This window comes from Scyliorhinus torazame, chromosome 2, assembly GCF_047496885.1.
Source record: "Scyliorhinus torazame isolate Kashiwa2021f chromosome 2, sScyTor2.1, whole genome shotgun sequence".
Taxonomy (NCBI): Eukaryota; Metazoa; Chordata; class Chondrichthyes; order Carcharhiniformes; family Scyliorhinidae; genus Scyliorhinus; species Scyliorhinus torazame.
In genome coordinates, this window is record NC_092708.1 from 1,194,473 (window position 1) to 1,218,243 (window position 23,771).

Below are 23,771 nucleotides of genomic sequence, written 5' to 3' on the forward strand. Positions count from 1 at the left end.
TAATGCAGAAAAGTGTGAGGTGATTCGTTTTGGAAGGAATAACAGGAAGACAGAGTACTGGGCTAATGGTAAGATTCTTGGCAGTGTGGATGAGCAGAGAGATCTCGGTGTCCATGTACATAGATCCCTGAAAGTTGCCACCCAGGTTGAGAGGGTTGTTAAGAAGGCTTTGTTGGTGATTTTCTCCTTGGTTCAATTGCTCTGTTTTATTACCTTTGCTCTCGAGTCGCCAGGTATCTTTATGATACCGCCACGAGGTTCAAGTCCGAGTAATTATCAATAACCCAATACACCGATTAGTAAGATTTAAATCAAAGCACATTTATTATACACAGTAAACGCTACTCATGCACAAATTCTATGTCTAAGCTACTTCTACAACTAACAGGCCTATACTTAACTTCGGACTGGCCCACCAGGTCAGGGGAACAAATGGCCTTTCGTTCGGGTTTTGAGTCTGCGGGATTCGAAGTTGGTACGGATTGGTAGCTAGGAGCGCCTATCTCGTAGCGAGCATTAAATTAAGACTTACTTCTGTTGGTCATCACTGCACCTGGTCACGGTCAATGTTGGTCCGTGTTGCTGGATGACCCGGGCAGGACGCAGAGGTGAAGAAGAGCGAAGAGAGCTGAAGAGAGAGCAATTTGAACTTGGGGCTCAACTCTTATAGTCCCCAGGGGCTTCCCGCCTTTCGGGGCAGACCCTGTACCTGGTCCCAAGTGATTGGACTTTGTCCCAATCGCTTGGCTCGATTTCTCCAATACTGGAGCGGTTCCCTGATCGATGGGCGGTCTTGAGGTGCTCGTTCACCTCCTTTGTGTTGGCTCCTGCTGGCGCCGAGGAGTCTGGCTTTGCTTTGTGTGTCTAAAATGTTACTTATTGTTCCCAGGGATTGCTCATCAGTATGCAGATGGCTGCTACATTGTTATGCTGATGGCCGCTGGTATCGATGTTGTCTGGCCTTTGCAGAGATAAATACACAGCAAACCTGCAGCTGCTGGTTTCTGTCTATGTTGGCTGACTTTCCCATCAGCCTTTGCCGTTCGCCATTTTAAATCGGGAGTTGGCCAATTTAGGTGGCTACACACCCTCCTTGTGATCCTAACGCGAAGTGTGAAGGATCACATAACTACGTTGCTTTCCATTCCCTGACCTGGGGAGCACTTCTTTCATGGCCTCTACACTGACCATAACTATGCAAAAAAATGTTTTAACTGACAATTCTAAGGGGCGCTATGCTAAACAGGGACATGCATTACAAAACAATAAAATGGGAACCTCTAACTATTCTTAATACACTACACTCACTTAAACATTTCGTTATTCTAACTTCCTCAACCATCCAAACAAAATCATAGCAGTTTATACACATGTTTCCTGGCTTGGCAGTCAAGCTCAGGATAGTACAATTGCTCATGAACATTCTGAACATTTCTTTATTTACAATAAAACCGCAAGTGAATGCTCGTTATTACAGATCGCGGGGGTCGGGGGTCTGGTCGTATCTGAAGATAGGGGATCTGATCCTATATACCCGGGTTCGAGCGCGGAAGGCTCTCCTTCTCCATTTTCTTAGACGCATAGTCTGCACGATGCAGCAGAGTATCGCCAATACCAATAAGGATTCTATTACGTAGGACAGGGAGTACCAGGTTATAAACCGGTCACACCAAGATGGTGCGGTGTCGCTGGTGGCTGGGCTCTGGGAACTGTGGGGAAGTGAAACATTAATGGCTGGGGGGGGGGGGGGGCTTGAGGTCATGGGGTTCGCGTTCACTCGCAACCAAATGTCCATTATAAGAACATAAGAACTAGGAGCAGGAGTCGGCCATCTGGCCCCTCGAGCCTGCTCCGCCATTCAATGAGATCATGGCTGATCTTTTGTGGACTCAGCTCCACTTTCTGGCCTGAACACCATAACCCTTAATCCCTTTATTCTTCAAAAAACTATCTATCTTTATCTTAAAAACATTTAATGAAGGAGCCTCTACTGCTTCACTGGGCAAGGAATTCCATAGATTCACAACCCTTTGGGTGAAGAAGTTCCTCCTACACTCAGTCCTAAATCTACTTCCCCTTATTTTGATGACCCATGTGAAGGAAGTCCTCATGGCTCTTCTCTTCTCTTCTCTTTTCTTCTCTTCTCCGGTCCTGGAGCTTCTGGAGTTCTGTGGAAACAAGTATAGTGTCTGTAACTATCTTGGTTTAACATCTCGTACGATAGTCTGTCTGTCCTTTAGTGCCAATTACTCCCTTTATAATTGGCCACTATGTGTGACTCATTCATTTTTTTTTCAAAAACTGAATTTTAGGACAAGACACACTTTCAAATAATGACCCAGTGCGAGCCGTCTCGCAGACGGTGCGATCTACCATCCAAATGTTCCAGGATGTAAATAGCATGTGGTTGGCAACCTAATGGTTACCTGAAACAAAACAAAACTTTTTGAACTAAAATTTCCAAAATGAGGTGCGTATGGGCCGCGACGGGTAAGAGTTGGATGGAGTCCCCGGGTAGGACAGCTACCAATGCCGTGTCTTCCCTACCCAAGCGTAGTTGACCAGAGGGGGGGTTCCCAGGCAGGGCGGGTCCCAAGCTGTTTCTCCACTGCCTGGGCAACCGACAAGAACAGGCAAGAAATGTAGTCATCGTGGTGGGGCTGCTGTAGTGGTTCCTTCCTTGAACCAGAAGAGCAGTTATAAATGGGTGTGTGGTATCTGTCGACAGACGAGTCCCACTGAACTGGCGTCTGGGACCTTACAAGTCTCTGTGGGCAAGTCCTCAGAGGTTTTGGCCGAAAAGGCTTGGGGCCGTGAGGAAAAAAATGTTTTGCAGTCTGACAAACAACATTTAACAAACGTACAAACAACGTAAAACATTCTGCAGGTTCCATCAGAAAGGACACCACTTCTCCCAAGCGGTTCCTTTTAAAACATCATCTGGACACCTCAGTTCTCGGTTGCGAACAGGGTCGCAAAGGGGTTCTCGGTTTGGGAGTCAGACCCCAGGTCGTCATCTTCTCCCGGGTGCCAAACTCTTGAGTGCTTCAGGGCTGAAAGGGCTGCATGGTGTGAGGTGGGGTCGCTCTCGTCGTTGCGGACGAGTCGGAACAAGTTATCTCTGTGCCAATAGTTGGTGTCCAGTTGTGGGGGGACAGAATCGGGGTCGTCATGGTAGTTTGGTGGTCGGTGGTGGGGTTTGTTCAGGAAAGTGATCATGAAGGGATCACTCGGATCGTAGTCGGAGTCGCTGGGTGTGGGGCCTGCTGCATGGGGATAGTAGGGAGGCGTGCTGTGGCTATCGTCCGAGTCACAGTCGCTGTCTCTGCTGCTGCAGTTGGTGGGCGTTCCGGGGTGGAGTGTATATTTCGGGGGTGGAGTCGAGGTCGAGTCCGTGGCTGGGCTGGACGTGTTGGGGGAGGGTAGGGTTACGTTGGCTGTGGGCGGTGTGTGGTGTGCTGCGTTGAGCATGACGTGGTGTGAGTGGTTAGACTGTGTTCCGTATGCCTTCAGCTGGTTGATATGGAACCACGCAGTCTTCCCGTTGGGATACTTTATTTTATAAACGGAAGGGCTTACTTTGTCCGCAATGGAGTACGGACCCGGGTATTTTGGTGACAGGAATGTGCTGGGGTTGTATACGGAGAGCATGACTTGCTGTCCTATACTGTACTCAGTCGCATGCACTGTCTTGTCGAAACAAGCCTTGCTCTGTTTCTTTCTGGTGCCCAATTTCACTGCGGCTGCTAGCTGAGCCGTTTTAACATTTTCCACTCATTGCTCTACTGCTTTCTCGTGTGTGAGAGCCGTTACTTCGGGGCTGGTCAAGTCCAAACCTAATAAATATTCTGTACCTTTCATGGGGCGTCCGGTCATGAGGGTGTGTGGGGTGTAACCTGTGGAAGTTGAAATTGTGTTACGTATAAACATCAGCGCAAAAGGGAGGACTGAGTCCCAAGTGGTGTTGTTCTGCTGGCTCATTTTTCTGAGGGTGGATTTTAGGGTCCGATTCATGCGCTCCACGATTCACTCGACTGTGGGTGGTATGCTATGTGGAATTTTTGGGTGATGCCAAATATCGTGAGGACGTTCTGCATGACACGTCCCGTAAAATGGGAACCTTGGTCGGATTCAATGCTGCGGGGGAGTCCCCATCTTGTAAAGATGTGGTGGGTCAAAATCTTGGCTGTGGTTTTTGCAGTGTTTGTGCGGGCTGGAAATGCTTCCACCCATTTCATAAACGTGTCTATCACCACGAGTACATATTTATAGCCATTCCTGCAAGGGAGCAATGGTCCTATAAAATCGATCTGGAGGTTAGTCCAGGGGCCATTAACGGGTCGGGTGTGGCTGAGTTGAGCCATTTTGGCATATCTGTCCGGATTATTCTGATGTGGAGATGCCGGCGTTGGACTGGTGTGAGCACAGTACGAAGTCTTACAACACCAGGTTAAAGTCCAACAGGTTTGTTTCGATGTCACTAGCTTTCGGAGCGCTGCTCCTTCCTCAGGTGAATGAAGAGGTCTGATCCAGAAACACATATATAGACAAATTCAAAGATGCCAAACAATGCTAGGAATGCGAGCATTAGCAGGTGATTAAATCTTTACAGATCCAGAGATGGGGTAACCCCAGGTTAAAGAGGTGTGAATTGCATCAAGCCAGGACAGTTGGTAGGATTTCGCAGGCCAGATGGTGGGGGATGAATGTAATGCGACATGAATCCCAGGTCCCGGTTGAGGCCGCACTCATGTGTGCGATACTTGGCTATAAGTTTCTGCTCGGCGATTCTGCGTTGTCGCGGGTCCTGAAGGCCGCCTTGGAGAACGCTTACCCGGAGATCAGAGGCTGAATGCCCTTGACTGCTGAAGTGTTCCCCGACTGGAAGGGAACATTCCTGCCTGGTGATTGTTGCGCGATGTCCGTTCATTCGTTGTCGCAGCGTCTGCATGGTCTCGCCAATGTACCATGCTTCGGGACATCCTTTCCTGCAGCGTATGAGGTAGACAACGTTGGCCGAGTCGCACGCGTATGTACCGCGTACCTGGTGGGTGGTATGACCCGCGATGACCTGGGATTCATGTCGCATTACATTCATCCCCCACCATCTGGCCTGCGAAATCCTACCAACTGTCCTGGCTTGGTACAATTCACACCTCTTTAACCTGGGGTTACCCCATCTCTGGATCTGTAAAGATTTAATCACCTGCTAATGCTCGCATTCCTAGCATTGTTTGGCATCTTTGAATTTGTCTATATATGTGTTTCTGGATCAGACCTCTTCATTCACCTGAGGAAGGAGCAGCGCTCCGAAAGCTAGTGACATCGAAACAAACCTGTTGGACTTTAACCTGGTGTTGTAAGACTTCGTACGGATTATTCTGGGCACAGATAAGACAATTCTCGATATAGTGATTTACATCATCCTTTAAATTCAGCCACCAACAAAGCTGCTTGAGATGGGCTGTAGTGGGATTGATTCCCTGATGTCCATGACCGTCATGGAATAAGCAAATCAGTTGATTCCTGTCCTGTTCAGGAACCACATAAAGGGTGTCTTTTAACACCACACCGTCATGTGTGGTCAGTGCATTTTTGAACCTCTCATAGGGAGCTGGATATTTTCCTTTTACGATCTCCCTGAGATTGCTGTCCTGCTTCTGGGCCTCCACTAGATCCTCGATCTTTGTCTGCGAGACCTGAACTGCACTCACTGGGACGCTTTCGGGGGTGTCCAAAAATATCCATGCCTGGAACCTGCCTTAGCCAGTGCGTCGGCTTTTACATTTCCAGGGGAGGGAGGAACGATGGTGACTACGAACCTTGACTATCCCAAAAGTCCTGTTCTGTGCTCTCTCTAAGATGTGACGGAGCAATGGGGCTGAGGGGAGGGGTTTTCCGTCTGCGGAAACAAATCCTCTTGCTTTCCACAGGGGGCAGGAATTCCGTGAGGCTGTTGCAGACATAGAGGCTGTCCGAGTATATGTCTGCTGGGCTGGGGAAGGAATCTGGGTGTTCCACTGTATATGCGACGGCCGCGAGCTCTGCTGCCTGCGCGCCTAAGTGACCTGGCAGTTTTTTGATATTTCCTCGAGGGCGCGTCCCTGCTCATCCTCGGCATATATACTGCAACCTGTTATGCGCTTCCCATCCAAGACTGTGGAATATCCATCCACATAGATCTTAATGGGCTCACACGTGTCCGTGTGCTGGGGGCTCTGGGTTGAACTACCTATCTTTCTGGGGGGTGTTTTAGCGATAAAGGGACCTGTGTTGTGGTGTGGCGGGATAATTTCACATTCATGGGGGGTTCCGGGGTACTGTAAGTTGTCGGCTAGATAGGTGTCCTTTGTCCTTTTCACAGTGATGTCCCGTCCCTGCAAGAGAAGGGTCCATCTAGCTGCTTTAATCTGGCTTACTGTACCGTCCTTGAGTCGTCCGTCCAGTAAAAGTTGGGTGGGGGTGTGTTCGTTGAGAATTGTGATGGGGTTCAGTCCGGTAATGTATGAAAAATACTGGACTGCCCAGAATACTGCGAGCAGGTGCCTCTCACAGGCTGAAAATCCCTGCTCCACAAATTCTGGAGGCGTAAGCCACGGGTCTTAACTGGTCGTGCCGTTCCTGCAGGAGCACGGCCGAAAGGGTGCGGTCTGTGGTCGCTACCTCTATTGCGTAGGGGAAAGCGGGTCTGGAACTTGTAGTGCGGGGGCGGCTATGAGCGCCTGTTTTAAAGAGTCCACAGCATCCGTATGCTGCGGAAGCCATTCCCAGGGGGCTCCTTTCTTTTGGAGGCCTGAGAGGGGCGCTGCCTTGCTGGCGAAACCGTCAATGTGGTTTCAGCAGTAGCCAACCAGTCCTAAAACGACCGGAGGGCTGAAACGTGTTGGGGAAGGGGCAATTTAGCAATCGAGTTAATCCTTTTATGCTCAATCTCGCGTTTACCATGTGTGATAATTGTTCCCAAATATCTTATCTTCCAAAATCTGGGCCTTTTTGGGGTTGACTTTACAACCAATTGAGTGTAAGAGCTTCGGACAGAAGCTCAATGTGCTCTTCCTTGGTGTCTGTCTGCAGTAGTAGATCGTCTACGTACGGAATGAGACATTCGGGGCGAGAGAATTTGGCTAAGCCATTTGCCAGCTGTCGGTGGAAAATGGAGGGGGAGTTATGGAAGCCTTGTGGCAGGCATGTCCACGTGTACTGCTGTCCTTTAAAGGTGAAGGCAAATTTATACTGGCACGCCTTTGCCAATGGAATGGACCAGAATCCATTACTGACATCCAAAACCGTAAAGAATCGGGAATTGAGTCCCTGCTTGAGCATGGTCTCGGGACTTGTGGCTACCGTGGGGGCTGCTGCGGGGGAGATTTTGTTGAGTTCCCGGTAATCGATGGTCAGTCGCCATGATCCATCGGGCTTTCTCACTGGCCAAATCGGGGCATTATTAGTGGAGGCTACTGATCTAAGTATGCCCTGCTCTAATAAGCTTTCTATTACATAGAACATAGAACATAGAACAATACAGCGCAGTACAGGCCCTTCGGCCCACGATGTTGCACCGAAACAAAAGCCATCTAACCTACACTATGCTATTATCATCCATATGTTTATCCAATAAACTTTTAAATGCCCTCAATGTTGGCGAGTTCACTACTGTAGCAGGTAGGGCATTCCACGGCCTCACTACTCTTTGCGTAAAGAACCTACCTCTGACCTCTGTCCCATATCTATTACCCCTCAGTTTAAAGTTATGTCCCCTCGTGCCAGCCATATCCATCCGCGGGAGAAGGCTCTCACTGTCCACCCTATCCAACCCCCTGATCATTTTGTATTACCTTTGAGATTTCTCCCTCGGCCTCTTGGGGAAATCCGTACTGTTTTTGGGGTCTAGGGTCAGGTTCTGTTATTTGTACGGAGCCAGTCATCCGTCCACAGTCGTGCTTGTGGGTCGCGAATGCTGCCCTGTTCTTTTGCAGAACTGCCCTAACCTGCTTGTCCGTACTAAACGTGGTCGGGTTGAACCAAAATTCGCCTACTGCACTAATTTTGTTCGCGTACTCTCCTTTGTTGAGCGTTGCGGGGGCTCTTGCGGATTTTGCCATCTTCCAGACACACTGGTTGACTGGATCGAATGAAAGATTATGGGAATTGATGAAATCGATTCCCAGAATGTGTTCTGCTGTGTGGGGCAGGTCAACTAAAACTACGGGGTGCTTGGTGGTGATGTTGCCGATTTGAATGGGTACAGGGGCTGTGATGTGTCCCTGCTGTGAGTGGCCTGTAAAGCCGCTGAGGGTGATAGTGGCTGTAGTGGGCCACGTGTCCTTTTGGAACATGGTGGAGAAATCTATTGTGGTGCGGGACCCTCCTGTGTCCCATAGATATTCGATGGGCTGTCCCCGAATTTTCGCTGCAACTACCGGTCGTCCGGACCTATCCCAAAGGGTGTCGCAGACCCAACTGGGGGAGCCCGAACACCGTCAGTCCGTTCCGGTCAAGTCCGTCTGATCTGAACGGGCGCTAACACTATGAATGGGCTCTGTCCTTTTCTTACTCAGAGTGCCCGTCTGCTGGGCTCGCTGTGGCTTTCTAGGGGCATTGCACTCTCTGGCGAAGTGTCCCAACTGTCCGCAGTTGGAACACTCCTGTGACTTGGGTGGAGGGCTGTTCTTTCCTTCACCCATGCTGGGTTCTGGTGTGTTGTAACTGCCTGTATATCTGCGGCGGCCTGCTTTTCCTCGGGATTATTGACTGGGGGTTTGCTTTGTACAGATTGCTCCCAAGCGCGGGACACTCTTTTCACTACCCACTTCTCGTTATGGGCCTCCTCTGAGGGATCAGAACTCGTGCAGGCTTTCTGTCCTGTTTCTGTGGCATGGGAGATAAGGGTGCGGGTCCATTTGGCCATGTTGTCTGGGGACAAATGGGCACGGTCTAAGTCTCCAAAGACTGCTGCAAAGTGGATCCAGAGGCGTCCAGCAAACGCTGTGGGGTGCTCGGATTTCTTTTGCCTGCATTTGTTGAGGCCATCTACGGGGTCACCCCGGTTATACCCGATCGCATCCAGGATCGCGGTATGCATTTCTGCAAGGGTGCCTCCTACATTCTGTGGGTCGGGAAGGGCTGCTGCTACTGAAGGGTCTAAACTCAAAACTGTGAGCTTTACATGCTCTCGCTCATCCAGGCCGTACATGGTCGCCTGATGCTTTACTCTGGCAAAGAAATGGTGGGGGTCTGAGGTGGGAGGAACGGTGTGATCTTATCGCACGCGTCCCGTAATTGGGTCACTGTTAAGGGGGTGGAGTATAGAAATTCCGCATCGTCCGATGTGGCTGTGCGGTGGGTGGTTACAGGGTTCATTGGAGCCTGAACTATCTGCTCTGTGGGGGGTTGGGGCGCTTTTCTCTTTTGTGGCTTTCCCTGCGCACATGTTCCCTGAACATATCTCTGCGCTGTTTCATTCAGTTCTTCCCAATCAGGGCTGTCTTCCTGATCTAATTTCGCTCCAAAGGTTTCCTGGAAACCTTTCTGAACTGAAAGCAGTGATTGCAGCTCTGCAATCTGCTTCCGGCACTTTGCGTGGTCTAACGTGCTTTGGCTTTGTTCTGTGGTGGCAGCATGGAGTGCTCTTAATGCTGCCTTTAGATCGCTACACTGTCTCTGTAATGCCTCTACCTGCTTTTCTGTTTATTCACGTACCAGGACTGCACGTTGCGTGTCCTGATAGGCCTTTTCATATTGAGACTGGAAGCTGCTTAAGTGCGCCAGACAAGACTGGTGTGCCCTTTTGGCATCCTCCACCTCTCCATCTTTTGCTGTCAATTTCCTTCTCAATTCTAAATTCTCCTTTTCTACCTCGCTTACATCGACCTTACTCATTCGATGTATGCCCTCAACTTCTTTCCGGAGCGTCCTGACGACCTCCTCTGTGCCTCGCAATTGTGCCAAGCAGGACACGATTGTCATCGGCTTGTGAGCTTTCCCTAAGCTCTTTTTGTGGATTTCGCTCAGGTTCTCCCACCAAATATGTCCTATACTCACGGGGCCTGATTCCTCGTTGTCACAGAATTCATTCCAAAGGGGCCATCCTTTCCCTTTGAGATATTTCCTGATCTCTTCCTCCCAAATGGGACATTGTCCCACTCTACTGCTGCTGGTCGCTGCGACCGCAAATTCCTCTGGGTTCATTAGGCGCTGCATTGCCTGCATTGCCATCTTTCCTATCCGAATGCTTCTTTTAAATTTGGGACAGGGGTATTAATCCGAATGCTGCTCTTCAAATTAGGGACAGGGGTATTAAGGCGGTGCTGTAAATACGGGTACGGCTTTCGCTACTTTCCGATATACAAACTTCCGACAGTTTTGTTGCAACAAAAAATCTATCAGTTTCACCTTATCGCCCTGTTAGTTACGCATGCATACACACACTTACGAATTATGAGTATTGATCAGAACTGCTTGAACACTTGTGGTTTTCTGTTTCCAATTGGATCTCTAATTCAAATTCTGGGTTCTCGCGGAGTGGTTTTCCACTTCTAGATTGGATCCCACCAGAGTCGCCAAATAATGTTGCTGATTTTCTCCTTGGTTCAATTGCTCTGTTTTATTACCTTTGCTCTCGAGTCGCCAGGTATCTTTATGATACCGCCATGAGGTTCAAGTCCGAGTAATGATCAATAACCCGATTAGTAAGATTCAAATCAAAGCACATTTATTATACACAGTAATCGCTACTCATGCACAAATTCTACGTCTAAGCTACTTCTACAACTAACAGGCCTATACTTCGGACTGGCCCACCAGGTCAGGGGAACAAATGGCCTTTCGTTCGGGTTTTGAGTCTGCGGGATTCGAAGTTGGTACGGATTGGTAGCTAGGAGCGCCTATCTCATAGCGAGCGTTGAATTAAGACTTACTTCTGTCGGTCGTCACTGCACCTGGTCATGGTCAATATTGGTCCGTGTTGCTGGGTGAGGGCAGGACGCAGAGGTGAAGAAGAGCAAAGAGAGCTGAAGAGAGAGCGATTTGAACTTGGGGCTCAACTCTTATAGTCCCCAGGGGCTTCCTGCCTTTCGGGGCGGACCCTGTACCTGGTCCCAAGTGATTGGACTTTGTCCCAATCGCTTGGTTCGATTTCTCCAATACTGGAGCGGTTCCCTGATTGATGGGCGGTCTTGAGGTGCTCGTTCACCTCCTTTGTGTTGCCTCCTGCTGGCGCCGAGGAGTCTGGCTTTGCTTTGTGTCCAAAATGTTACTTATTGTTTCCGGGGATTGCTCATCAGTGTGCAGATGGCTGCTACTTTATTATGCTGATGGTCGCTGGTATCGATGTTGTCTGGCCTTTGCAGAGGTAAATACACAGCAAACCTGCAGCTGCTGGTTTCTGTCTTGTTGGCTGACTTTCCCATCAGCCTTTGCCGTTCGCCATTTTAAATCGGGAGTTGGCCAATTTAGGTGGCTACAGCGTACGGTGTGTTAGCTTTTATTGGTAGAGGGATTGAGTTTCGGAGCCATGAGGTCATGCTGCAGCCATACAACACTCTGGTGCGGCCGCATTTGGACTATTGCGTGCAATTCTGGTCGCCGCATTATAGGAAGGATATGGAAGCATTGGAAAAGGTGCAGAGGGGATTTACCAGAATGTTGCCTGGTATGGAGGGAAGATCTTATGAGGAAAGGCTGAGGGACTTGAGGCTGTTTTCGTTAGAGAGAAGAAGGTTAAGAGGTGACTTAATTGAGACATACAAGATGATCAGAGGATTGGATAGGGTGGACAGTGAGAGCCTTTTTCCTCAGATGGTGATGTCTAGCACGAGGGGACATAGCTTTAAATTGAGGGGAGATAGATATAAGACAGACGTCAGAGGTAGGTTCTTTACTCAGAGAGTAGTAAGGGCGTGGAATGCCCTGCCTGCAACAGTAGTGGACTCGCCAACACTAAGGACATTCAAATGGTCATTGGATAGACATATGGACGAGAAGGGAATAGTGTAGATGGGCTTTAGAGTGGTTTCACAGGTCGGCGCAACATCGAGGGCTGAAGGGCCTGTACTGCGCTGTAATGTTCTATGTTCTATGTTCTAAGCACAGGAACAGGCCCTTCGGCCCTCCAAGCCCGTGCCGACCATGCTGCGCGTCTAAACTAAAATCTTCTACACTTCCTGGGTCCGTATCCCTCTATTCCCATCCTATTCATGTATTTGTCAAGAAGCCCCTTAAATGTCCCTATCGTCCCTGCTTCCACTACCTCCTCCGGTAGCGAGTTCCAGGCACCCACTACCCTCTGCGTAAAAACTTGCCTCGTACATCTCCTCTAAACCTTGCCCCTCGCACCTTAAACCTGTGCCCCCTGGTAATTGATCCCTCTACCCCGGGGAAAAGCCTCTGACTATCCACTCTGTCTATGCCCCTCATAATTTTGTATACCTCTATCAGGTCTCCCCTCAACCTCCTTCGTTCCAGTGAGAACAAACCGAGTTTATTCAACCGCTCCTCATAGCTAATGCCCTCCATACCAGGCAACATTCTGGTAAATCTCTTCTGCACCCTCTCTAAAGCCTCCACATTCTTCTGGTAGGTTGATAGGGTTGTGAAGAAGGCGTACGGTGTGTGGCTTTCATTAACAGGGGCATTGAGTTTCAGAGCCGCGAGGTTTTGCTGCAGCTTTATAAAACCCTGGTTAGACCACACTTGGAATATTGTGTCCAGTTCTTGTTGCCTCATTAAAGGAAGGATGTGGATGCTTTGGAGAGGGTACAGGGGAGATTTACCAGGATGCTGCCTGGACTGGAGGGCATGTCTTATGAAGAAAGGTTGAAGAAGGCAGAGAGGTGACTTGATAAGAGGTGTACAAGGTGATGAGAGGCATGGATAGAGTGGATAGTCAGAGGCTTTTCCCCAGGGTGGAAATGGCTGTCACGAGGGGACATCATTTTAAGGTAATTGGAGGAATGTACAGGGGAGATGTCAGAGGTCAGTTCTTTACACAGAGGGTGGTGGGTGTGTGGAATCACTGCCAGCTGAGGTGGTGGAGTCAGAGTCATTAGGGACATTTAAGCGACTCTGAGACAGGCACATGGACAGCAGTAAATCGAAGGGGTGTAGGTTAGGTTGATGTTAGATTAGGATAAATGGTCGGCACAACATCGTGGGCCGAAGGGCCTGTACTGTGCTGTACTGTTCTCTGTTCTAATACTGTGGTCATCTTTGTGAGGGGCTTCCAGGATGGAAGGTGTAGTGATTTCATAAAACTTATATTTCATAGAATTTACAGTGCCGAAGGAGGCCATTCAGCCCATCGAGTCTGCACCGGCTCTTGGAAAGAGCACCCTACCCAAGGTCAACACCTCCACCCTATCCCCATAACCCAGTAACTCCACCCAACACTAAGGGCAATTTTGGACACTAAGGGCAATTTATCACGGCCAATCCACCTACCCTGCACATCTTTGGACTGTGGGAGAAACCGGAGCACCCGGAGGAAACCCACGCAGTCACGGGGAGGATGTGCAGACTCCGCACAGACAGTGACCCAAGCCGGGAATCGAACCTGGGACCCTGGAGCTGTGAAACAATTGTGCTAACCACTGTGCTACCGTGCTGCCCACAAAGATGCACAAAACTCTTTAGAAGAACTAAACTAATTTTATTAACACTACTAAATTTGAGTTCGACACTTATTGTGAATAGCAAACATACATGTAAGAATTAAACTACACTCACTAACACTATCTCTATCTACTAACTATAACTATTATATCTGAACTAGCTCTGCAATACACTCTGAATCTTGTCTTCGTCAGCTCCAGTCTAATCTACCCCCCCCCCCCTGCCCCGCCGAGCCCAAGAGCCAGTGCAAGTTATAGTACTGTCCCCTAGTTCTCTCTAGTGGCTAGGCTTAAAATGACATTAACTCTTCACATGCTGAACATTTGTGTAATGTCACAAATACCACAATGCTACCACCTCGCCAGGAATCCTCAGAGTGCATCCCAGTCTCCAACCAATATTCAGATCAGGTGCTGGTTCACCTTGGGAGTCTAATCAGAACAAAGTTGCTGGCACCACTGGTGGGCCAGCTGTACATGGGGTGGGGGTACAGGAATACTGATAGGTGATTCGATAGTTAGGGGAATAGATGGGCATCTTAATGGCTGCAGAATGATGCCTTGCCTCGCTGCTGAGAACCTTGATGGGGATGGTGAACAGCCAGCAGACTTGATTCGCATTGGTACAAATGACATGGGCAGAAACAGGGATGTATGTGGTCCTGCAATCAGAATTTAGGGAGCTGGACTTCCGGGTGCGGCGATGACCAGCTGAGTCGCACGTTTCAGCAGCTCCCGGTGAAACGGACTTTTGGGCTCTTGATAGGAGCCCCAACGGCAATTTTGACGGCTAAAAACACTGTGCGGTAAACCAGAAGGGAATCCCCCCTGGATACAGATGGAAAAAGGAGGAGAAAGTGGCCGGATTGCAGTGGATCCTTTAGAACAGCGGCAAGGAAGGCAAGCAAAAACCAAGATGGCGTCGGAAGGTGGCAGTTTAACATGGGGCCCTGAACAACAAGAGTTCTTGAAATGCTGTGTGGAAGAGCTCAAAAAGGAAATGAAGAAAGAGCTGTTGGCCCCGATACTACAGGCGATCGAAGGGCTAAAGGAGGAACAAAAGACCCAGGAGCGGGAGCTTCGGGTCGTGAAGGCAAAGGCAGCCGAGAATGAGGACGACATACAGGGCCTGGTGGTGAAGACGGAGACGCATGAGGCACATCAGAAACGATGTGTGGAAAGGTTGGAGGCACTGGAGAACAACGCAAGGAGGAACAACCTGAGGATTCTTGGTCTTCCTGAAGGTGTGGAGGGAGCGGACGTCGGGGCATATGTGAGCACGATGCTGCACTCGTTAATGGGAGCGGAGGCCCCAGCGGGTCCGTTGGAGGTGGAGGGAGCATACCGAGTGATGGCGCGAGGGCCGAGAGCAGGAGAAATTCCCAGAGCCATAGTGGTGAGATTCCTCCATTTTAAGGATAGAGAAATGGTCCTTAGATGGGCAAAGAAAACTCGGAGCAGTAAATGGGAGAACGCGGTGATCCGCGTTTATCAAGACTGGAGTGCGGAGGTGGCGAGAAGGAGGGCGAGCTTTAATCGGGCCAAGGCGGTGCTTCATAAAAAGAAGATAAAATTTGGAATGCTGCAACCGGCAAGACTGTGGGTCACATATCGAGGGAGGCACCACTACTTTGAGACGGCGGATGAAGCGTGGACTTTTATTGTGGAAGAAAACAGGGATGGTGCAGGCGGGAGGGTTTCAGATTTTTGGATAACTGGGGCTCTTTCTGGGGAAGGTGGGACCTCTACAGACAGGATGGTCTACATCTGAACCTGAGGGGCACAAATATCCTGGGGGGGAGATTTGTTAGTGCTCTTTGGGGGGGTTTAAACTAATGCAGCAGGGGCATGGGAACCTGGATTGTAGTTTTAGGGTAAGGGAGAATGAGAGTATAGAGGTCAGGAGCACAGATTTGACGTCGCAGGAGGGGGCCAGCGTTCAGGTAGGTGGTTTGAAGTGTGTCTACTTCAATGCCAGGAGTATACGAAACAAGGTAGGGGAACTGGCAGCGTGGGTTGGTACCTGGGACTTCGATGTTGTGGCCATTTCGGAGACATGGATAGAGCAGGGACAGGAATGGATGTTGCAGGTTCCGGGGTTTAGGTGTTTTAGTAAGCTCAGAGAAGGAGGCAAAAGAGGGGGAGGTGTGGCGCTGCTAGTCAAGAGCAGTATTACGGTGGCGGAGAGGATGCTAGATGGGGACTCTTCTTCCGAGGTAGTATTGGCTGAAGTTAGAAACAGGAAAGGAGAGGTCACCCTGTTGGGAGTTTTTTATAGGCCTCCTAATAGTTCTAGGGATGTAGAGGAAAGGATGGCGAAGATGATTCTGGATATGAGCGAAAGTAACAGGGTAGTTATTATGGGAGACTTTAACTTTCCAAATATTGACTGGAAAAGATATAGTTCGAGTACAATAGATGGGTCGTTTTTTGTACAGTGTGTGCAGGAGGGTTTCCTGAAACAATATGTTGACAGGCCAACAAGAGGCGAGGCCACGTTGGATTTGGTTTTGGGTAATGAACCAGGCCAGGTGTTGGATTTGGAGGTAGGAGAGCACTTTGGGGACAGTGACCACAATTCGGTGACGTTTACGTTAATGATGGAAAGGGATAAGTATACACCGCAGGGCAAGAGTTATAGCTGGGGGAAGGGCAATTATGATGCCATTAGACGTGACTTGGGGGGGATAAGGTGGAGAAGTAGGCTGCAAGTGTTGGGCACACTGGATAAGTGGGGCTTGTTCAAGGATCAGCTACTGCGTGTTCTTGATAAGTATGTACCGGTCAGACAGGGAGGAAGGCGTCGAGCGAGGGAACCGTGGTTTACCAGGGAAGTGGAATCTCTTGTTAAGAGGAAGAAGGAGGCCTATGTGAAGATGAAGTGTGAAGTTTCGGTTGGGGCGATGGATAGTTACAAGGTAGCGAGGAAGGATCTAAAGAGAGAGCTAAGACGAGCAAGGAGGGGACATGAGAAGTATTTGGCAGGAAGGATCAAGGAAAACCCAAAAGCTTTCTATAGGTATGTCAGGAATAAGCGGATGACTAGGGAAAGAGTAGGACCAGTCAAGGACAGGGATGGGAAATTGTGTGTGGAGTCTGAAGAGATAGGCGAGATACTAAATGAATATTTTTCGTCAGTATTCACTCAGGAAAAAGATAATGTTGTGGAGGAGAATGCTGAGCCCCAGGCTAATAGAATAGATGGCATTGAGGTACGTAGGGAAGAGGTGTTGGCAATTCTGGACAGGCTGAAAATAGATAAGTCCCCGGGACCTGATGGGATTTATCCTAGGATTCTATGGGAGGCCAGGGAAGAGATTGCTGGACCTTTGGCTTTGATTTTTATGTCATCATTGGCTACAGGAATAGTGCCAGAGGACTGGAGGACAGCAAATGTGGTCCCTTTGTTCAAAAAGGGGAGCAGAGACAACCCCGGCAACTATAGACCGGTGAGCCTCACGTCTGTAGTGGGTAAAGTCTTGGAGGGGATTATAAGGGACAAGATTTATAATCATCTAGATAGGAATGATATGATCAGGGATAGTCAGCATGGCTTTGTGAAGGGTAGGTCATGCCTCACAAACCTTATTGAGTTCTTTGAGAAGGTGACTGAACAGGTAGACGAGGGTAGAGCAGTTGATGTGGTGTATATGGATTTCAGCAAAGCGTTTGATAAGGTTCCCCACGGTAGGCTATTGCAAAAAATACGGAGGCTGGGGATTAAGGGTGATTTAGAGATGTGGATCAGAAATTGGCTAGCTGAAAGAAGACAGAGGGTGGTGGTTGATGGGAAATGTTCAGAATGGAGTACAGTCACAAGTGGAGTACCACAAGGATCTGTTCTGGGGCCGTTGCTGTTTGTCATTTTTATCAATGACCTAGAGGAAGGCACAGAAGGGTGGGTGAGTAAATTTGCAGATGATACTAAAGTCGGTGGTGTTGTCGATAGTGTGGAAGGATGTAGCAGGTTACAGAGGGATATAGATAAGCTGCAGAGCTGGGCTGAGAGGTGGCAAATGGAGTTTAATGTAGAGAAGTGTGAGGTGATTCACTTTGGAAGGAATAACAGGAATGCGGAATATTTGGCTAATGGTAAAGTTCTTGAAAGTGTGGCTGAGCAGAGGGATCTAGGTGTCCATGTACATAGATCCCTGAAAGTTGCCACCCAGGTTGATAGGGTTGTGAAGAAGGCCTATGGAGTGTTGGCCTTTATTGGTAGAGGGATTGAGTTCCGGAGTCGGGAGGTCATGTTGCAGCTGTACAGAACTCTGGTCCGGCCGCATTTGGAGTATTGCGTACAGTTCTGGTCACCGCATTATAGGAAGGACGTGGAGGCTTTGGAGCGGGTGCAGAGGAGATTTACCAGGATGTTGCCTGGTATGGAGGGAAAATCTTATGAGGAAAGGCTGACGGACTTGAGGTTGTTTTCGTTGGAGAGAAGAAGGTTAAGAGGAGACTTAATAGAGGCATACAAAATGATCAGGGGGTTGGATAGGGTGGACAGTGAGAGCCTTCTCCCGCGGATGGATATGGCTGGCACGAGGGGACATAACTTTAAACTGAGGGGTAATAGATATAGGACAGAGGTCAGAGGTAGGTTCTTTACGCAAAGAGTAGTGAGGCCGTGGAATGCCCTACCTGCTACAGTAGTGAACTCGCCAACATTGAGGGCATTTAAAAGTTTATTGGATAAACATATGGATGATAATGGCATAGTGTAGGTTAGATGGCTTTTGTTTCGGTGCAACATCGTGGGCCGAAGGGCCTGTACTGCGCTGTATTGTTCTATGTTCTATATGTTCTAAAAACTGGAATGAGTGGATTATTAAAAAGAACGTTTGAACAGAGTGGTGGGGCGAATGTGGGGGGCGAAGAGGGGGGTTAAAAAGGGGGGAAAGAGGAGTTTTATGTACTAATCCTGCGATTGGTAACTTTTCTCTCTCCCACAGGTGGTGATGGGGGAGGAGGGGAGGTGGAGGAGATGGGGCGTTGGCCATTGGGGGCGGGGCCAAGGGAGAAGCGCGGGCTTGGTTCCCGCGCTATGATAATCATGGCGGGAATAGAGAAGCAGGAAGGAGGGGGCGTCGCACGGTGCGAGCCGAGGTCACGGGGGGAAGCCGAGGTCGGCCAGAGTTTGCTGACTTCTGGGAGCAACATGGGGGGAGTAATTGCGCTAGCGGGGGATCTAGCGGGGGGGGGTGGGAGGGGGGAATTACTGGGTTGCTGCTGCTGGGGAGAGGGGGGAGCTGGTATGGGAGGGGATGGGCGGGGGGGCACCGCCTGGGGGAGGTACAGCTGCGTGGGAACCGGGTGAGGAGCTGGAAAAAGGTGATGGCTAATCAACAAGGGGGGGGGGGAGGGGGTAGGAAGCCCCCCAACCCGGCTGATCACGTGGAACGTGAGAGGGCTGAACGGGCCGATAAAGAGGGCACGGGTACTCGCACACCTTAAGAAACTTAAGGCAGATGTGGTTATGTTACAGGAAACGCACCTGAAACTGATAGACCAGGTTAGGCTACGCAAAGGATGGGTGGGGCAGGTATTCCATTCGGGGCTAGATGCGAAAAACAGGGGGGTGGCTATATTAGTGGGGAAGCGGGTAATGTTCGAGGCAAAGACTATAGTGGCGGATAACGGGGGCAGATACGTGATGGTGAGTGACAAACTACAGGGGGAGACGGTGGTTTTGGTAAACGTATATCCCCCCCCGCTAGATCCCCCGCTAGCAGGATCCCCTGCGGTCGTACCCCTGAGAAACAAGTATACCGCTTTGGATACTTGTGGGGGGGACGACTTACCAGGGGTAAGCCATGGGGTACGGGCCTCTGGCACGGAGTCTGTCCCTGTTGCTCAGAAGGGAAGGGGGGAGAGGAGCAGAGCATTAGTAATTGGGGACTCTATAGTCAGGGGCACAGATAGGAGATTTTGTGGGAGCGTGAGAGACTCACGTTTGGTATGTTGCCTCCCAGGTGCAAGGGTACGTGATGTCTCGTATCGTGTTTTCCGGGTCCTTAGGGGGGAGGGGGAGCAGCCCCAAGTCGTGGTCCACATTGGCACCAACGACATAGGTAGGAAAGGGGACAAGGATGTCAGGCAGGCTTTCAGGGAGCTAGGATGGAAGCTCAGAACTAGAACAAACAGAGTTGTTATCTCTGGGTTGTTGCCCGTGCCACGTGATAGTGAGATGAGGAATAAGGAGAGAGAGCATTTAAACACGTGGCTACAGGGATGGTGCAGGCGGGAGGGATTCAGATTTTTGGATAACTGGGGCTCTTTCTGGGGAAGGTGGGACCTCTACAGACAGGATGGTCTACATCTGAACCTGAGGGGCACAAATATCCTGGGGGGGAGATTTGTTAGTGCTCTTTGGGGGGGTTTAAACTAATGCAGCAGGGGCATGGGAACCTAGATTGTAGTTTTAGGGTAAGGGAGAATGAGAGTATAGAGGTCAGGAGCACAGATTTGACATCGCAGGAGGGGGCCAGTGTTCAGGTAGGTGGTTTGAAGTGTGTCTACTTCAATGCCAGGAGTATACGAAACAAGGTAGGGGAACTGGCAGCGTGGGTTGGTACCTGGGACTTCGATGTTGTGGCCATTTCGGAGACATGGATAGAGCAGGGACAGGAATGGATGTTGCAGGTTCTGGGGTTTAGGTGTTTTAGTAAGCTCAGAGAAGGAGGCAAAAGAGGGGGAGGTGTGGCGCTGCTAGTCAAGAGCAGTATTACGGTGGCGGAGAGGATGCTAGATGGGGACTCTTCTGCCGAGGTAGTATGGGCTGAGGTTAGAAACAGGAAAGGAGAGGTCACCCTGTTGGGAGTTTTTTATAGGCCTCCTAATAGTTCTAGGGATGTAGAGGAAAGGATGGCGAAGATGATTCTGGATATGAGCGAAAGTAACAGGGTAGTTATTATGGGAGATTTTAACTTTCCAAATATTGACTGGAAAAGATATAGTTCGAGTACAATAGATGGGTCGTTTTTTGTACAGTGTGTGCAGGAGGGTTTCCTGAAACAATATGTTGACAGGCCAACAAGAGGCGAGGCCACGTTGGATTTGGTTTTGGGTAATGAACCAGGCCAGGTGTTGGATTTGGAGGTAGGAGAGCACTTTGGGGACAGTGACCACAATTCGGTGACGTTTACGTTAATGATGGAAAGGGATAAGTATACCCCGCAGGGCAAGAGTTATAGCTGGGGGAAGGGCAATTATGATGCCATTAGACGTGACTTGGGGGGGATAAGGTGGAGAAGTAGGCTGCAAGTGTTGGGCACACTGGATAAGTGGGGCTTGTTCAAGGATCAGCTACTGCGTGTTCTTGATAAGTATGTACCGGTCAGACAGGGAGGAAGGCGTCGAGCGAGGGAACCGTGGTTTACCAAGGAAGTGGAATCTCTTGTTAAGAGGAAGAAGGAGGCCTATGTGAAGATGAAGTGTGAAGTTTCGGTTGGGGCGATGGATAGTTACAAGGTAGCGAGGAAGGATCTAAAGAGAGAGCTAAGACGAGCAAGGAGGGGACATGAGAAATATTTGGCAGGTAGGATCAAGGAAAACCCAAAAGCTTTCTATAGGTATGTCAGGAATAAGCGAATGACTAGGGAAAGAGTAGGACCAGTCAAGGACAGGGATGGGAAATTGTGTGTGGAGTCTGAAGAGATAGGCGAGATACTAAATGAATATTTTTTGTCAGTATTCACTCAGGAAAAAGATAATGTTGTGGAGGAGAATGCTGAGCCCCAGGCTAATAGAATAGATGGCATTGAGGTACGTAGGGAAGAGGTGTTGGCAATTCTGGACAGGCTGAAAATAGATAAGTCCCCGGGACCTGATGGGATTTATCCTAGGATTCTATGGGAGGCCAGGGAAGAGATTGCTGGACCTTTGGCTTTGATTTTTATGTCATCATTGGCTACAGGAATAGTGCCAGAGGACTGGAGGACAGCAAATGTGGTCCCTTTGTTCAAAAAGGGGAGCAGAGACAACCCCGGCAACTATAGGCCGGTGAGCCTCACGTCTGTAGTGGGTAAAGTCTTGGAGGGGATTATAAGAGACAAGATTTATAATCATCTAGATAGGAATAATATGATCAGGGATAGTCAGCATGGCTTTGTGAAGGGTAGGTCATGCCTCACAAACCTTATTGAGTTCTTTGAGAAGGTGACTGAACAGGTAGACGAGGGTAGAGCAGTTGATGTGGTGTATATGGATTTCAGCAAAGCGTTTGATAAGGTTCCCCACGGTAGGCTATTACAAAAAATACGGAGGCTGGGGATTGAGGGTGATTTAGAGATGTGGATCAGAAATTGGCTAGCTGAAAGAAGACAGAGGGTGGTGGTTGATGGGAAATGTTCAGAATGGAGTACAGTCACAAGTGGAGTACCACAAGGATCTGTTCTGGGGCCGTTGCTGTTTGTCATTTTTATCAATGACCTAGAGGAAGGCGCAGAAGGGTGGGTGAGTAAATTTGCAGACGATACTAAAGTCGGTGGTGTTGTCGATAGTGTGGAAGGATGTAGCAGGTTACAGAGGGATATAGATAAGCTGCAGAGCTGGGCCGAGAGGTGGCAAATGGAGTTTAATGTAGAGAAGTGTGAGGTGATTCACTTTGGTAGGAATAACAGGAATGCGGAATATTTGGCTAATGGTAAAGTTCTTGAAAGTGTGGATGAGCAGAGGGATCTAGGTGTCCATGTACATAGATCCCTGAAAGTTGCCACCCAGGTTGATAGGGTTGTGAAGAAGGCCTATGGAGTGTTGGCCTTTATTGGTAGAGGGATTGAGTTCCGGAGTCGGGAGGTCATGTAGCAGCTGTACAGAACTCTGGTACGGCCGCATTTGGAGTATTGCGTACAGTTCTGGTCACCGCATTATAGGAAGGACGTGGAGGCTTTGGAGCGGGTGCAGAGGAGATTTACCAGGATGTTGCCTGGTATGGAGGGAAAATCTTATGAGGAAAGGCTGATGGACTTGAGGTTGTTTTCGTTGGAGAGAAGAAGGTTAAGAGGAGACTTAATAGAGGCATACAAAATGATCAGGGGTTTGGATAGGGTGGACAGTGAGAGCCTTCTCCCGCGGATGGATATGGCTGGCACGAGGGGACATAACTTTAAACTGAGGGGTAATAGATATAGGACAGAGGTCAGAGGTGGGTTCTTTACGCAAAGAGTGGTGAGGCCGTGGAATGCCCTACCTGCTACAGTGGTGAACTCGCCAACATTGAGGGCATTTAAAAGTTTATTGGATAAACATATGGATGATAATGGCATAGTGTAGGTTGGATGGCTTTTGTTTCGGTGCAACATCGTGGGCCGAAGGGCCTGTACTGCGCTGCATTGTTCTATGTTCTATGTTCTATGTATATGCCCCGAACTGGGATGATGCCAATTTTATGAGGCGGATGCTAGGACGCATTCCGGACCTAGAGATGGGAAAGTTGATAATGGGGGGAGATTTTAATACGGTGTTGGAACCAGGGCTGGATAGGTCGAAGTCCAGGACTGGAAGGAGGCCGGCAGCAGCCAAGGTACTTAAAGATTTTATGGAGCAGATGGGAGGTGTAGACCCGTGGAGATTTAGCAGACCTAGGAGTAAGGAGTTCTCGTTTTTCTCCTATGTCCATAAAGTCTACTCGCGAATAGACTTTTTTGTGCTGGGAAGGGCGTTGATCCCGAAGGTGAGGGGAACGGAGTATACGGCTATAGCCATTTCGGATCACGCTCCACACTGGGTAGACTTGGAGATAGGGGAGGAAACAGGAGGGCGCCCACACTGGAGAATGGACATGGGACTAATGGCAGATGAGGGGGGGTGTCTAAGGGTGAGGGGGTGCATTGAAAAGTACTTGGAACTCAATGATAATGGGGAGGTCCAGGTGGGAGTGGTCTGGGAGGCGTTGAAGGCGGTGGTTAGAGGGGAGCTGATATCAATAAGGGCACATAAAGGGAAGCAGGAGAGTAAGGAACGGGAGCGGTTGCTGCAAGAACTTTTGAGGGTGGACAGACAATATGCGGAAGCACCGGAGGAGGGACTGTACAGGGAAAGGCAAAGGCTACATGTAGAATTTGACTTGCTGACTACGGGCACTGCAGAGACACAATGGAGGAAGGCACAGGGTGTACAGTACGAATATGGGGAGAAGGCGAGCAGGTTGCTGGCACACCAATTGAG